Genomic DNA, 16,218 nt, shown 5'->3' with positions numbered 1-16,218 from the left:
CCCCTGCATCTTGGCCTCGCGATGGCGGCGGCTCTGGAAGGTTTCTGTGGTTTTCGTCGAACGCATCAGGGTTTTCGCGACGGAGGCTTTAAATAGGCGAAGAGGCGGCGCAGGAGGGCTGAAGGGGTGCCCACACCATAGGGTGGCGCGGGCCCCCCCTGGCCGCGCCGGCCTATGGTTTGGTGGGCCTGTGCCCCCTCTCTGGTGGTTCTCGTGTGTTCTGGATGCTTCCGGGTAAAATAGGAACCTGGGCGTTGATTTCGTCCAATTCCGAGAATATTTCTTTACTAGGATTTCTGAAACCAAAAACAGCAGAAAACAGGAACTGGCACTTCGGCATCTTGTTAATAGGTTAGTTCTAGAAAATGCACGAATATGACATAAAGTGTGCATAAAACATGTAGATAACATCAATAATGTGGCATGGAACATAAGAAATTATTGATACGTCGGAGACGTATCACAGCTCACAAGATCCGACAATGATAGCACAATGGGGAGAAGACAACCATCTAGCTACAGCTATGGACCCATAGTCCAGGGGTAGACTACTCACACATCACTCCGGAGGCGACCATGGCGGTGTAGAGTCCTCCGGGAGATGAATCCCCTCTCCGGCAGGGTGCCGGAGGCGATCTCCTGGATCCCCCGAGATGGGATCGGCGGTGGCGGCGTCTCAGTAAGGTTTTCCGTATCGTGGCTCTCGGTACTGGGGGTTTCGTCACGGAGGCTTTAAGTAGGCGGAAGGGTAAGTCAAGAGGCGGCACGGGGGGCCCAGACCATAGGCCGGCGCGGCCAGGGGTGGGGCCGCGCCGCCCTAGGGTTTGGCCACCCCGTGGCCCCTCTTCGTTTCGTCTTCGGACTTCTGGAAGCTTCGTGGAAAAATAGGCCCCTGGGCGTTGATTTCGTCCAATTCCGAGAATATTTCGTTACTAGGATTTCTGAAACCAAAAACAGCAGAAACAAAGAATCGGCACTTCGGCATCTTGTTAATAGGTTAGTTCCAGAAAATGCACGAATATGACATAAAGTGTGCATAAAACATGTAGATAACATCAATAATGTGGCATGGAACATAAGAAATTATCGATACGTTGGAGACGTATCAGGTACAAAATAACAATTATTTAGGCTTAAAACTAATCCCGAAGGTAGATGTAGAGGAAGTGTGCCGACAGCGATCACATCGACTTTGGATCCATTTCCAACGCGCATCGTCACTTCATCTTTCAGTAGTCTTCGTTTATTCTTTAGTTCCTGTTTCGAGTTACAAATATGAGCAACCGAACCAGTATCAAATACCCAGGTACTAGCACGAGAACCAGTGAGATAAACATCTATAACATGTATATCAGATATACCTTCTTTCTTCTTCTTGACAAGGCCGCTCTTCAGATCCGCCAAATACTTGGAGCAATTACGCTTCCAGTGTCCCTTCTCCTTGCAGTAATAGCACTCAACATCAGGTTTAGGGCCAGTCTTAGGTTTCACAGGAGGCGTGGCAGCTTTCTTGCCACCCTTCTTGAATTTGCCTTTAGACTTGCCCTGTTTCTTGAAACTGGTGGTCTTGTTGACCATCAACACTTGGTGCTCTTTCTTGATCTCAATCTCAGCAGCTTTAAGCATGGAGAAGAGTTCAGGTAACTCTTTGTTCATGTTCTGCATATTGTAGTTCATCACAAAGTTCTTGTAAGTAGGTGGCAGTGATTGAAGGATACGATTAATCCCCAGTCTGTTAGGAATAACTATTTCCAAGTCACTGAGTTTCTTCGCATGCCCAGTCATAACGAGCATGTGCTCACTAACGGAGCTACCTTCTTCCATCTTGCAACTGAAGAAGTGTTTCGATGCTTCATAGCATTCCACGGCCGCATGAGTTTCAAAGATAGTCTTCAACTCTTTTATCAACTCATGTGGATCGTGGTGCTCAAAACGTTTTTGAAGATCGACTTCCAGACTGCATAGGATGGCACACTGAACTTGAGAGTACCGAGTTTTCCGAGTCACGTAAACATTCTTTACTTCATCGGTTTCAGTTTCTGCAGGAGGGTCACCTAGCGGTGCATCAAGCACATATTGCAGATTTCCGCCAGCGAGGAAAATCCTCACATGACGGAACCAGTCGGTGAAGTTGCTACCGTTGCTCTTAAGCTTTTCTTTCTCTAGGAACTGGTTAAAATTGATTGGGGACGCCATATCTACAACATATATTTGCAATAGTTTAGACTAAGTTTATGACAAATTGAGTTCAAATTTTAATTCAACATAATTAAAAATCTAGGTGAACTCCCACTCAAAACAATATCCCTCGAATTGTCTTAGTGATCACACGAACCAAATCCACCACACCTAAGTCCGATCATCACGAGACAAGATGTAATTTCAATGGCGAACACTCAAAGTGTTCATCATATCAATCATATGATTCATGCTCTACCTTTCGGTATCACGTGTTCCGAGACCATGTATGTACATGCTAGGCTCGTCAAGGCCACCTTAGTATCCGCATGTGCAAAACTAGCTTGCACCCGTTGTATGCACTTGTTGATTCTATCACATCCGATCATCACGAGATGCTTCGAAATGACAAGTCTTGGCAACGGTGCTACTAAGGATGAACACTTTATTATCTTGATATTTCAGTGAGAGGGATCATCTTATAATGCTACCGTCACGATCTAAGCAAAATAAGATGCATAAAAGGATTAACATCACATGCAGTTCATATGTGATATGATATGGCCCTTTTGTCTTTGCGCCTTTGATCTTCATCTCCAAAGCACGGACATGATCTCCATCGTCATCAGGCATGATCCCCATCATCGTTGGCGTAGCGTCAAGGTCAATGGCGCCGTCTTCATGATTGTTCTCCCATGTAGCAACTATTACAACTTCTTTGAAATACTACTCAACATGAATTTTAAAGACAACCATAAGGCTCCTGCCGGTTGCCACAATACAATAATGATCATCTCATACATATTCATCATCACATTATGGCCATATCACATCACCAAACCCTGCAAAAACAAGTTAGACGTCTCTAATTTGGTTTGCATATTTTACGTGGTTTAGGGTTTTCGATAGAGATCTAATCTACCTACGAACATGAACCACAACGGTGATACTAGTGTTGTCAATAGAAGAGTAAATTGAATCTTCACTATAGTAGGAGAGACAGACACCCGCAAAGCCACTTATGCAATACAAGTTGCATGTCGAGCGTGGAGCAAATCTCATGAACGCGGTCATGTAAAGTTAGCCCGAGCCGCTTCATCCCACTATGCCACAAAGATGCAAAGTACTCAAACTAAAGACAACATAAGCATCAACGCCCACAAACCATTGTGTTCTACTCGTGCAACCATCTATGCATAGACACGGCTCTGATACCACTGTAGGATAACGTTGCATAGAAAACAAAAAATTTCCTACCACGAACACGCAATCCAAGCCAAGATGCAATCTAGTAGACGGTAGCAACGAAGGGGTTATCGAGTCTCACCCTTGAAGAGATTCCAAAGCCTACAAGATGAGGCTCTTGTTGCTGCGGTAGACGTTCACTTGCCGCTTGCAAAAGCGCGTAGAAGATCTTGATCACGGCGCCACGAACGGGCAGCACCTCCGTACTCGGTCACACGTTCGGTTGTTGATGAAGACGACGTCCACCTCCCGTTCCAGCGGGCAGCGGAAGTAGTAGCTCCTCTTGAATCCGACAGCACGACGGCGTGGTGTCGGTGGTGGTGGAGAAATCCGGCGGAGCTTCGCTAAGCGTGCGGGATGTGGTGGAGGAGAGAGAGCCGCTAGGGTTTGGGAGAGGGGGGCGCCGGCCACTAGGGGGTGCGGCCACCTTGTGGTCTTTGGGTGGCCGTCCCCCTCCCCTTGGCCCCTCATTATATAGGTGGAAGCCCCAAGTGTTGGACTACAAGTCTCCGAATAAGACCCGAACCCAAAACCTTCGATGTGATAGGGAAACCTACCCAAGGTGGGAATCCCACTTGAGGTGGGATTCCCCCCTTCCATGTGGGGGGGTGGCCGGCCCCCATAGGGGGAGTCCACTTGGGACTCCTCCCCCTCTAGGGTTGGCCGGCCATGGAGGTGGAGTCCCTTTGGGACTCCGCCTTCCATAGTGGTTTCTTCCGGACTTTTCTAGAACCTTCCATAGAACCTTCCGGATCATTTTAAATCTCATAAAATGACTTCCTATATATGAATCTTATTCTCCGGACCATTCCAGAACTCCTCGTGATGTCCGGGATCTCATCCGGGACTCCGAACAAATATTCGAACTCCATTCCATATTCAAGTTCTACCATTTCAACATCCAACTTTAAGTGTGTCACCCTACGGTTCGCGAACTATGCGGACATGGTTGAGTACTCACTCCGACCAATAACCAATAGCGGGATCTGGAGATCCATAATGGCTTCCACATATTCAACGATGACTTTAGTGATCGAATGAACGATTCACATACGATACCAATTCCCTTTGTCACGCGATATTTTACTTGTCCGAGGTTTGATCATCGGTATCACTCTATACCTTGTTCAACCTCGTCTCCTGACAAGTACTCTTTACTCGTACCGTGGTATGTGGTCTTTTATGAACTTATTCATATGCTTGCAAGACATTAGACGACATTCCACCGAGAGGGCCCAGAGTATATCTATCCGTCATCGGGATGGACAAATCCCACTGTTGATCCATATGCCTCAACTCATACTTTCCGGATACTTAATCCCACCTTTATAACCACCCATTTACGCAGTGGCGTTTGATGTAATCAAAGTACCTTTCCGGTATAAGTGTTTTACATGATCTCATGGTCATAAGGACTAGGTAACTATGTATCGAAAGTTTATAGCAAATAACTTAATGACGTGATCTTATGCTACGCTTAATCGGGTGTGTCCATTACATCATTCATATAATGATATAACCTTGTTATTAATAACATCCAATGTTCATGATTATGAAACTAATCATCTATTAATCAACAAGCTAGTTAAGAGGCATACTAGGGACTCTTTGTTGTTTACATATCACACATGTATCAATGTTTCGGTTAATACAATTATAGCATGGTATATAAACATTCATCATAAACATAAAGATATATATAATAACCACTTTTATTATTGCCTCTTGGGCATATCTCCAACAATTGGATGGTGTCGTTTGGGCTATACGGAGTGGCACAATTTTTGTGAATACACAGAATCAATGAGGGCAGTTCGGTCCTATACCATTCGGGAAGCAACAAAAGCTCGGGAAGTACCTCCGGAGCTGCTTTCGCCCGCGGCCGCTCGCGCAGTGTATTTTCAGACACTGATTTTAGCAAGCGTTTTCCTATTATTGGATGTTTTTTTAGCCTTCCGTCTTTAAAGACTAAGAGCATCTCCAGCCGCGTTCCACAAAGCGTTCCCTAAAGGGATTTGGGGGACGAGCCGGCCAAAAAAACGTCCCAGTCCTATGCCCTAAAGGTTGCTTCGCTCCGGACGTCGCTCCGGACGTGCCTCAAATATTGTCCGGCGTCCCTAGCCCATCTCCTGTGTATAGAGGCTCCATCAGGGACGCCGGACACGATTTTTACACTTGCTTTTTGTTTGAATGTCGCATTTGAAAGACGTGGCTAGAAAAGGGACCTCCTCCAAACAAAAAAATTTGGTCCGAACGTCCCCAAACGATCAATCCGGCGCTTTTGCCGGACGTCGTTTGAGGGATGCGACTGAAGATGCTCTAAAGTCCAAACAAACATAGCCTCAACTTAGTTACTCGCTCTCGATCCTCGGTTACCAATTCGCTTTCGTGTACGCACATGAGTAATTAACTAGTGTAATGTGAGTGAAATATGAGGCGCTAGAACTCTATTTCATGCATACTCCCCACATAAGAAAGTTCCGTTTCGGTCCTCTTTACTTCTGATTACCTTGCGGATCGGAAGTTAGTCATGTGTTGGCGAACATCAAGCATTTGGCAGTCAAATCTCAACTGTCTCAATCAAACATGTTTTTTTTTGTTTGTTTGTTGAAAAGGCGAGCATAGCTCATGTTTTCAGGAAGTTCTACCTGAATGAGAACATATATAGAACCTATGAATATTTAGTTGATGATTATTTCTTCCAATCAAATTATTCCGAAAAACAATTTTGGTAAAGTGCCGTTAGCAAAAAAATAAAAAAATACAGATATAGTTCATTGTATCGTTTTCTCGGCTTGTCCAAGATTATGTGTCCATTCATTTATCAACCGGTCTTTCCGGTCTTTCCTAGTGCTACTACAATGCATATCCTCCTATTGTTATCATGCATGCGTCGACCATCTCAACTTTTTAAAAGGTTGAAAAAAGCGCTAGGCGTAAGTGAGGCGTTTGGCATTCGCCTAGTGCCTAGGTGATGCTTAAGCGCCTAGGTGGGCATAGTTTATACCATCAAATATGTATATTTGTTATTATATGTGAATAAACATTAGTTTATAGCATGTAAATGAGTAAATTCGTAATAACTACCTTTATAATAATACGCATCTAGCTCGATCATGAAGTATGCCATGATTTCTTATTGTGGAAGATAATTTCTTGGTTACACTGCCTAGACTTCCGCTTATGCTCTAGGCGAGGCGTTTGTCCATCACCTAGTACCTAAGTGTGTTTAAGTGGTGCCTAGGCGTCGCCTTGTCCAATAGAGCTTTTTACTGTTATCATATCGACATATCATTCATTTTTCGGTAAAGCGACCTATCATTCATACATCCAAACAAGGAATGGTTATATCCCCAACTTTGTTGGTGTTATCCCCAACCCATCCCTGGCTGCCCTTGATGCAAATGTCCCCTTAGAGCATCTCTAACAAAGTCCGTAACTACGCGAACTGAAAACGTGGAGTTCAGTTCACTAAACTCGTGTTTACGGTCGAAAAATTGGTGGCGCATAACAGTCCCGTAAACGAAAACCGTAAAACAACATATTTTTTAAATATTCTATATTCCTATTTTTTCTTGTCTTCTTCTTCCTCCCGTGCACTCCACAGCCAGCAGCACCTCCGGCCCGCCCCGCGTCTGCCCCGGCCGCTGCTCCCCGCCTGGCCGTCGCTCCCCGCATCACGCCGCGCCCCCCGCCCGGCCGCCGCGCCCCGCGCCTGCATGGCAACGCGCTCGCCGCCCCGCGCCAGCGCGCGCGCACGGCCGCGCGCCGCCGCCCCACGCCTGCATGGCCGCGTGCCCGCCGCCCCCGCGACTGCACGGTCGCTCCCGCGCCTGCCGCCATGTGTCTGCCCAGCCGCGCGCCGCTCCGCCCCGCGCCTGCCCGGCCGTCGCCCCGCACATGCCCGCCCGCCCACGAGCTCGCCCTGCCCCCAGCGAGCTCACCCTATGCTGCCCCACGCCGCCAACGAGGTCGCCCCATCCGTCAACGAGCTCACCCTGTCCCGCTGTTATCACCAGAATTTGACCAAGTCAGAGGTGGGCCACGATCAAGATGGGTTTGAATATTATATACGGAAGAAATACGTGGATCGGCCTTATATGCAAAGTTGGGCTAGATTGCCCATATATCTGTAATATAGTAGATCGTATCTTAGATAGAGTTTTACCCGTGCACGGTTAGGTGCACGCCTAAGTTAGAAAGTCCCCTGGACTATAAATATGTATCTAGGGTTTATGGAATAAACAACAACCAACGTTCAACCAATCAATCAATCTCGGCGCATCGCCAACTCCTTCGTCTCGAGGGTTTCTACCGGTAAGCATCATGCTGCCTAGATCGCATCTTGCGATCTAGGCAGCAGAAGCTTTATGTTGTTCAAACGTTGCTCGTACTGAAGCCTTTTTGATGGCGAGCAACGTAGTTATCTTAGATATGTTAGGGTTAGCATTGTTCTTCGTATCATATGCTATCGTAGTGCGACCCTTGCATATCTAGCCGCCCTCACACCTATCTTAGGTGTGGGGGCGGCACCCCGCTTGATCTTAATTTAGTAGATCCGATCCGTTACGGTTGCTCCTTGTTCTACAAGGATTAGTTTAATATCTGCAATAGTTAGGCCTTGCAAAGGGTTGGAGGATCCAGCGGCACGTAGGTTGTCGTTCGCTAGTCCTAGACAGGATGTTCCGGGGATCAACCTCGTGTTGGTTTTTAGGCCCTATCTAGGATCGGCTTACGATCACCGTGCGTGGCCGCGAGGCCCAATCGTGAGTAGGATGATCCGATTATGCGGTGAAAACCCCAGATCGTCGTAGATCGTTTTAGCTTTATCTTGATCAAGCAGGACCACCATATATTCGTGCACCTCGCATTTAATCATGGGTGGATCGGCTCCTTGAGCCGATTCACAGGATAACCTGAGAGCCGATCGAGGCTCGTATTTAATGTTTACGTGTATGCCATGCAGGAAACTAAGCGAGGCATCTCCATCACCTTCCTGACCAGGTATAGGTCAGGTGGCACGCCCTTGCATCAGCATCGGACGTGTGTACCAGAGGCTTTGCAGGCCGTCGCTCGGAGGGACCAGGGCCAGCCGCAGCCCTAAGTTGTTCCCGGCTCTACGGTGTTGCCCGTCGCTGCCCGCCGGTGGGTTTTGACCGCAACACATTCTGGCACGCCCGGTGGGACAAGCTTCTTCATCCACCACATCGCCATCTACATCTGAGATGGCGGACGGCACTCCAGTCACGTACGAGGATCTGACTGACGAGCTCAAGAAGAAGTATGACGAGGTCAAAGCAATCCTCGAAGCCGACCTCATCGGCTCTTTTCACAGAACCCGTTCACATGGCATCCCCACCGGAAGGCGCGCTCGATGGAGTAGACCTATCCGTCCCGTCGGTAGAACGTACCAGGTCCCTGCGCCAGGAGATTAGCTGCATGGTGACTCACTCGCTGCATCGCCATTCTGAGAGCCTGGTGAATACTTTGGAGCATGTTGCTTTTCGGATGATCCAGGAGGTCATGAAGCATCAGCACTTTCTATTAGGACCAGCTCTCGGGACCCACCAAAGAGAAGTGCCATTTCAGCCCCGTCCACCGTCGTCATTCGCATTGTCGGCACCAGAAGCGCCGAATCCACCGTCATGCGCCGCTGACACGGTTGAAGACACTTACCCCAGGAGGTGCCAGCCAAGATACTCGTTCAACATCAATATGGTAGAACTGGGGCACCGCCTTGATGAGGGTGGAGACGAGGGCAGCTGCTCTCATAGCAAAGATAAGGAAGAAACTGCTCCACGCGATCGGCCCCGACACTGCCAAAAGATCCTGGTGATGATCAAGATGGAAGCCGATTCTAGCGATCGGCCCGCATTATCCATACCACCTGCTCTCCCAGTATGTGGCGTCGACCTCACAGGTGACGGGAAGCTGGGGTATGGGTTTACGTCGGCTGATGAGCTAGAAGAAGTCGACATCGGTCCTGGGGATAAGCCGCGACCGACTTTTATCAGCAAGAAGTTAGATCCGCAACTCAGGGGACAGATGATAGCTCTGTTGAAGGAATACCCAGATTGCTTTGCATGGGATTACACGGAGATGCCTGTGTTAGACAGGAGCATCATTGAACATCGGCTCCCCCTTAAGAAAGGATTTCGGCCGTCACTACAAGAAATGTGTTAACTAATGACCTTCTGACAATGACCACGGATATATTAGTCATAACTCTACGACCATTTTGCAGCAATTGGTCGTAGGCCGTATGGGAGGGTCCAAACCCTGATTTCCTACGACCTTTCTAGTTAGGAAGGTCATAATTATTTGAGAGGAATTGGTCATGTTGAAAATGATATGGCCCATGACCTTAATTCTGGCCGCTGACGACCAATTTTGATGGTCATACGATCGGTAAGGTTTTTAGCTCTGATGACTAGACTGACACTTCACCACTCTTGCCTACGTGTCAGTAGTTAGGTGTCATTTTCGCTTATGTGTCACTTACTGACAGGGGGACCCACTGGCAGGAAGAGCACCAATTTAACTAATCTGAGCCCACGTTGACTGGGCCAGGTCCTACCCAGCCTGTTGGGTTTATTTGGCCAGATCCTACCCAGCCTGTTGGGTTTTGTTCGAATGGGCCCGATTGGCCCAGTCCAGTACACCGCTCCACCCGAACACAGAGAGTGGCAAAAATATGCGTTGGTGGCGATCGAACACAGCACCTCACGCTCCACCCGAACCGATTCCAACCGCTGAGCTACGAAACTTTTTTGATTTTATTTTAGATACCACTCTACATAATAACTAAATCCTCCAATAGCTGTGTCCTCGTTAACAGACAGGTACACGCTCCCGACACTTAGCAGAAAATCAATCCCGACCATGTCTGGTGCGACCGGTGGAAGAGGGGGCGGTGGTGACCGGCGGGAGAGGGGGCGGTGGTGACCGGCGGGAGTGGGAGAGGGGGCGGTGGTGACCGGCGGTGCGACCCTGTCTGGTGCTGCGGTTGTTGCCGCTGCTGCGCGGTGGCGACCGGCCGGGGCGGGGGCGGAGGCGACAGCCGGTGAGGGGCGGGGGCGGAGGCGACCAGCCGGTGCAGGGCGGGGGCGGAGGCGACCGGAAGCAACCGCAGCGGCGTGGATCCGACGGCAGAAGGGCCATCTCGTTTTGACAGGGTAAGCTGGGTACTGGATTAGGGTTGCTAGTTGTGAGGATTTAGTGCTAGTTCTGGATTAGGGTTGCTAGTTGTGAGGATTTAGTGCTAGTTTCGAATCAGAGAAGCAGAGAAGCAGGATCTAGTTCTGGATTTTGGTTTGATTTAGTTTTGCATGCTGCTACTCCTGTTAGCTCATTGCTAATAGCTCATGCTAATTAAATGTAGAGGTATGCTGTGAGAAAATGGTGCTTTTGTGTAGCAGGATATTATCTTTGTATTGCTAGGTTTGGTAGAAAACTTTTTTTTTGTATTCTTAGTGGTTTACTGCTAGCTTTGTAGCTCATTGCTAATAGCTCATGCTAATTAAATGTAGAGGTATGCTGTGAGAAAATGGTGCTTTTGTGTAGCAGGATATTATCTTTGTATTGCTAGGTTTGGTAGAAAACTTTTTTTGTATTCTTAGTGGTTTACTGCTAGCTTTGTAGCTCATTGCTAATAGCTCATGCTAATTAAATGTAGAGGTATGCTGTGAGAAAATGGTGCTTTTGTGTAGCAGGATATTATCTTTGTATTGCTAGGTTTGGTAGAAAACTTTTTTTGTATTCTTAGTGGTTTACTGCTAGCTTTGTATCAAGTTATCCAATATGCTAAGCTGTTACATTGTTTTCATTTGGCAGATGGCCGATAGAACATGGATTACTAAAGGAGTGCGAAGGCTTTCCGATGAACACCTCAAGGGAGTGGAAGAGTTCATGCTACATGTTCGCACAGTTTTTGCCGAGGGTGTTCACATCTTTTGCCCATGCAAGCACTGTATGAACAGGAAACAACTACCTCAAGGAAGAGTTGAAGATCATTTGCTCCTTAATGGGATGGCCAGCACATATGATAGATGGATCCATCATGGAGAACCTTTACATGTTGTACCTGAACATGCTGAGCCTGAACATGCTGAACCTGAACATGCTGAACCTGATGCACAAGGACACCATGGTGATGATGCTAGCTTTGATTTTATCGAAGATGTTCTGCAAGATGGTATGGAGAAAGAGGATGGGTTTGAAGATGATAGAATTCCTGACCTGTTGAGGGATCTGTACATGTCTGAAGACCTTGAGGATGGACAGAGGTCATTGTTTGCCGATGTGATAGAAGAGGCGAAGCGAGCAGCTGTTGAAGGGGGTAAATTTTCAAGATTTACCTTCACTGTGAAGTTGCTCCACGTCAAGTCTTTCTATCGGATCAGCAATGCTGCATTCAATGCAATACTCCATATTTTGAACTTGCAGTTCCCTAATAGCTCGGTTCCCAGGTCTTATGATGATGCATTGAGCATAATCCGCAAACTAGGTGGATAGATGCAGATGGGAAGAAGCGGATACCGGCGAAGGTTTTGAGGCACTTTCCATTGACTCCAAGGTTGAAAAGGATGTTCATTTCAGAGAAAGGATCGGAGGAGGTGCAGTGGCACAAGATCAAGCGCCAACCTGTGGATAATGAGCTCAGCCATCCAGCTGATGGAGATGCATGGAAGGACTTCGACGATACATATAAAGACTTTGCCGCTGATGCAAGGAACATAAGGCTTGGGATTGCCACGGATGGTTTTAACCCATTTGGAAACATGAGTAACTCCTACAGTATGTGGCCAGTTTTTGTGGTGCCCTACAACCTTCCTCCGTGGGCATGTATGGACCAGTCAAACTTTATGATGACGTTGCTGATTCCAGGTCCAGAGTCTCCAGGAAAAGACTTTGACGTCTTTATGGAGCCCCTCGTAGAAGAACTGCAGCAGCTCTGGATGGGTGTACGTACCTATGATGCCCTGAGCCGCGATAAATTTGATCTCCATGCTGCAATCATATGGTGTATTCATGATTTCCCGGCACTGCACACTTTGTGCGGGAGGATCACAGCAGGATATCAGGCGTGTGTGCGGTGCGACAAAGAGCCTTGCTCGAAAAGAATAAGGAACAAGATTTGCTTCATCGGCCATCGCCGCTTTCTTCATCGAACCCATCGGTGGCGAAAAAGCAAAGAATTCAATGGAGAGGCTGAAACCCGCGAGAAGCCGTCGGAATTCACTAAAGAGGAGCTGCAACAGCAACTTGACAAGGTCAAGGATGTGAGACCTGGAAAGCTTCAAAAGAAAAGAAAGAGGGAGGAAGGACAATGCTTTAGCCGGAGGTCGTGTTTGTGGGACTTGCCATACTGGTCAGAGCTGAAGTTGAGGAATAATCTCGATGTAATGCACATCGAGAAAAACATATGCGACAACCTGCTTGGGACATTTCTGAACATAGAAGGGAAGACAAAGGACACACTTAATTCAAGGCTAGATTTGGAAGACCTGGGCATAAGAAAAGAGTTGCATCTACGGCCTGTTGAAGATGGATCAGAATCATTTGAAATGCCCGAAGCATGGTATACGATGAGTAAACAAGAGAAGCTTGCATTCTGTGAATTTATAAGGGCTGTGAGGTTTCCAGATGGGTACGCGGCTAACCTATCCAAGTGTGTTTCTGCTGATGGATGCAAGCTTCAAGGGCTGAAAACACATGACTGCCATATCTTGCTTCAAAGAATATTACCGGCAGGCCTCCGAGGAATTATGCATCACGACATATATGAAGCGATTCTTTAACTAGGAAACTTCTTTAGAGAGTTGTGCTGCAAAACATTGAAGCGAGATGTTCTGGAAAGACTTGAAAGGGAAATCCCAGTTATCCTTTGCAAGCTTGAGAAGATCTTCCCGCCATCATTCTTCGATGTGATGGTCCATTTGGCTGTGCATCTACCAAAAGAAGCATTGCTTAGAGGCCCTGTACAGTATGGTTGGATGTTCCCAATCGAAAGAAGGTTGCTTACATGTAAGCGCTATGTGCGGAACACGGCTAGACCTGAGGGATCAATTGCGGAAGCATATGTTGTTGATGAGTGTCTGACATTTTGCTCAAGGTACTTCGACGATATGGAAACGAGATTTAACCGGCCGGGCAGAAATATAGAGCGGGATGATTCTCATGTTGGTGATGTCTCGGTGTTCAAGCACGGTGTGAATTTCATTGGACCGTCAGAATACTTGGAGACTGGTGCTGAATATGACAAGATGGTTTGGTATGTGCTCCGAAGTTGCCCGGAGGTTCAACCATACATCACGTATGTACCTCTTCATCATCTGTCAACTAAATGCTTATTTGTGAAAGTTTCAAATTTCTTGTGAACCCATATTAGAGATATCTGTTATGAAAGAATTAGCATGCCATGCTCCACAGATAATAAATGACAATAATGTAAATGAACTAAATGCTTATTTGTGAAAGTAGATGCTATCTGCAATTTTCATCTCTTAACATGTAGTGCACATACAACCATCTGGTTTCAGACTATTGTTTTGATGCTAAATTTTGTTGCCATTGCAGGCTGTGCAAGGAAGAGTTGCAGCGGCAAGGTGGTAATATAAATGTTGATAAATGGCTTGCGAATGGATTTGCTAAATGGTTTCAGGCTCATGTGAGATCTTTAGCCTTGGTCCAGTTACCACTTTCTATATGTGCTTTTCTATATGATTTGCTAAATGATTTGCGAATGGATTTTCTATATGTGCTTTTCACCCTGGGTTATTTGTGCAGATTGGAAATTTGGAAGATATCAGTGCTGATCTGTATGCTTTGGCGTGCCAACCGGACAAGAGAGTGAGGGTGTATTCAGCATGTATTGTTGATGGCATCCGGTACCACACTGTTGACAGGGAGAAAAATAGGAAGACGCAAAACAGTGGGATTGTTTCCGAGGGAAAACATGACAATGAGTACATTGATTTCTACGGTCAGCTCAAAGGCATCATCAAGTTGCAGTACAACTCCAGTGAAGGCGTCCACCGTTCGGTGGTCTTATTTCGGTGTGACTGGTTTGATCTAGGTGGCAAGAAGAAGACCGGAGTGCGGGATGATGGGCACTTCAAAAGCATTAACACAGGCAGATGCTGGTACAAGAATGATCCATTTATTTTGACAACACAAGCAACGAAAGTGTTTTATGTGCCAGACACAGCTTTGCGTGGAAAATGGCAAGTTGTGCAAAAATTTCAGCATCGACATCTCTGGAGTGTGGCTGAAAATGAACTTGAAAAGGGAGTCGGTGGTACTGGACTTAGCTACCAAGATGACAACTCAACGGAAGTTCCGCTGCAAACTAAAGAATCACATGTGCAAAGCATATTGCGAAGGGACCGGGAATGTGTATTAGTTGATGCTGTAGTTGTACAAAAAATTAAGAAGAGGAGGAAGGAGGTAGTGGTTGAGCAGGACGTCGAGGATGAGGAACAAAATCAGCCCGACCAGACAATGTACCAGTACTGCGAGGATGATGAAGGTAACAAGACTGGGCATCGGGTTCCTGTTTTTGGTATCGACGATGATGAGTAATGGATGGATGTCTGCAGCTACAACTTGCTTGTACTGGGATTTTCTCCTTGAATGCTTGTATTGGGATATTGCTGTACTGGATGATGTTGCTGTCTTAACATTGCTTGTACTGGATGTTGTTTGCTTGTACTGAATGATTCATGAATTATGGTGTTTGGTTGTACTGAATTATGGATCTGCAAAGTTTGTTGTTGTTTAAATTATGAATTATGTATTTGCAAGTTCTGCTTTGTCCTGGATTTGTGTTGCTTCTGCTGCTGTGCTGCTTAAATTGGCACCTGATTGTGTTGTGTAAAATCAGAACTTGCAAAAAAAGTTTTGGTACCTAGGGCACTCGAACCCAGCACCTCCAGTTCGCCTGAACTGGACGTTACCAATATGCTATAGAAGTGATCTTGTTAGATAGGTAATCCATTCACTTTTATAAGATATAATCTGCTGTGTTGTTTAAATTCAAAACTTGCAAAAAAAGTTTTGGTACCTGGGGCACGAGCACTCGAACCCAGCACCTCCAGTTCGCCTGAACTGGACGTTACCAGTATGCTATAGAAGTGATCTTGTTAGATAGGTAATCCTTTCACTTTTATAAGATATGATCTGCTGTGTTGTTTAAATTCAGAAATTGCAAGACAATAACTTGAATTTCACCAAACTTGAATTTCATATACATCACCTACAGACCTACAAAGCCATAACTTGCATTACATACCACCAAATAACCATAACACACATTTCATACCACCAAAAGCAACCATAATTCGCATTTCATACCACCAAAAGCAACCACAACTCTCCAGTTTGTTGTGATCTGTGCACCTGTTGCCTTTCCTTTGCCCATGATCATCCTCACTTTCCCACAGCTTTCCTTGTTGGAGAACACTTTCACATTTGCTGGCAGGTCAAGATTCTTTGAGATGTAGGCCTTGCTGAACTTCCTAGTGAAGTACTGCAAAAAAATGGAGCAAGTCACTGTCAACATATTAATATGCAAAAACTTGTTCAGCACATGTAAACAGTACTGCTAGCATAGAAAGGGATTCTACTGCTAGCATAGAAAGGAAATAGAAGCAATGTAAACACTACAGCTAGCATAGAAAGGGTTTCTTTACCATTTTTGCTTTGCCTTCCAGGGTATTTCCTTCCTTCATAGTGCACACGTAGAAAGGAATTGTTGGTTTTAGCATACGAGCTTCATACTTCAAGGTTTTAACT

At 46.4% G+C, this 16,218-nt stretch overlaps 1 pseudogene; it reads left to right on the top strand.

The window, feature by feature from the left end:
* The first annotated feature begins 7,142 nt into the window (after positions 1-7,142).
* Positions 7,143-15,006, top strand: LOC127316300 (uncharacterized; annotated as a pseudogene).
* The last annotated feature ends 1,212 nt before the right edge of the window (positions 15,007-16,218 follow it).

This window comes from Lolium perenne, chromosome 7 (genome assembly GCF_019359855.2).
Source record: "Lolium perenne isolate Kyuss_39 chromosome 7, Kyuss_2.0, whole genome shotgun sequence".
Lineage (NCBI taxonomy): Eukaryota > Viridiplantae > Streptophyta > Magnoliopsida > Poales > Poaceae > Lolium > Lolium perenne.
This window is presented reverse-complemented; position numbering and strand designations above follow the sequence as displayed.